This window comes from Limulus polyphemus, unplaced genomic scaffold, assembly GCF_000517525.1.
Source record: "Limulus polyphemus unplaced genomic scaffold, Limulus_polyphemus-2.1.2 Scaffold1854, whole genome shotgun sequence".
Taxonomy (NCBI): Eukaryota; Metazoa; Arthropoda; class Merostomata; order Xiphosura; family Limulidae; genus Limulus; species Limulus polyphemus.
In genome coordinates, this window is record NW_013667464.1 from 79,205 (window position 1) to 80,621 (window position 1,417).

General features: G+C 30.2%; 1 protein-coding gene across 3 annotated transcripts in view; it reads left to right on the forward strand.

Annotated features, from left to right (window-relative positions):
* LOC111087190 overlaps nucleotides 1–1,417 on the forward strand; it is a 47,532-nt gene that overhangs the window by 18,798 nt on the left and 27,317 nt on the right. The window lies entirely within an intron of this gene.

Below are 1,417 nucleotides of genomic sequence, written 5' to 3' on the forward strand. Positions count from 1 at the left end.
ATTGTTCGTGATGTTCCCCGATCTTTCTAGAACTCATTACGTGTTAGTAAGTCACGTGACTTCCGCTGTCGTAACAGTATGAAGGTTCATTAGGTCCATGGGGAGATGTATACAAATTTTCAGTTTTTCATTTTGCGTTTTTTATGGGCGTTTTTACAATTACATATAAAGGAAGCAACTTTTCATGTCCTAAGATAACCTTTCAGTAATCATGAATTTACATAACTTCTGTCCAGAGATACGGTACTCAGCTAATTCAAAACAAAGTAGGAACATGAAACCAGTTTGTATAAATCAATAATTTGAAGCTAGCCATTTATTACTTCTACAACAATGGTTTGTTTTCGCAAGCTCACGCAATTTGAATTTTTAGTTTTATAATAATCTGACATGTATTACACAACGAATAAAATAACTCTAGCTATATTTTAATACAAGTTCAAGATTATTCGAGTTTGCGTTTCACAACTTAAGCTATATGAGTATTGCATTGTGGTTTTTATGCGAGAATTGTTTAAAGTAAAAACAAACTAATAAAACTAAAAATTAAATCAAAAACTTCATAAAGTTATTAATATTTGTGGCTTTGTTCGTTTGTAGTCAAGCGCAAAGCTACACAATTGGCTATCTGTGCTGTGCCCAACACGGTTATCGAAACCCGGTTTTTAGCGTTATGAGCCTTCAGACTTACATTTGAGTTAATTGGGGACAATATTTATAATATAACAATTAACTGTAGAATACTTATGTATAGTTGTTAACCTTGTCGAACTTGGACTGATTTCCAACCTAATTCTCCAATGAGAATAACTGAATTATAATTTACAATAGGATGATCTAATGTATATTTATTATTATGTGGCTCCTAACGTGATTTGTTTATTTGAAGTTAAACACAAAGCTACACCACGGGTATCGAAACCCGGTTTCTAGCATTGTAAGTCCGCAGACATGCCGCTCTGCCACTGGGGGCCTCTTGACATGATCAATTCTTAAATAAATTATTACATATAGTTTGGATAAATTCACCTAACAAACTATGTTATAACTTATAACAATGTTTTTCTTGTCCTTCTGTGATCAATTCTTAAATAAATTATTACATATAGTTTGGATAAATTCACCTTATAAACTATGTTATAATTTATAACAATGTTTTTCTTGTCATTCTGTGATCGATTCTTAAATAAATTATTACATATAGTTTGGATAAATTCACCTAACAAACTATGTTATAATTTATAACAATGTTTTTCTTGTCCTTCTGTGATCAATTCTTAAATAAATTATTACATAGTTTGGATAAATTCACCTAACAAACTATGTTATAATTTATAACAATGTTTTTCTTGTCCTTCTGTGATCGATTCTTAAATAAATTATTACATATAGTTTGGATAAATTCACCTAACAAACT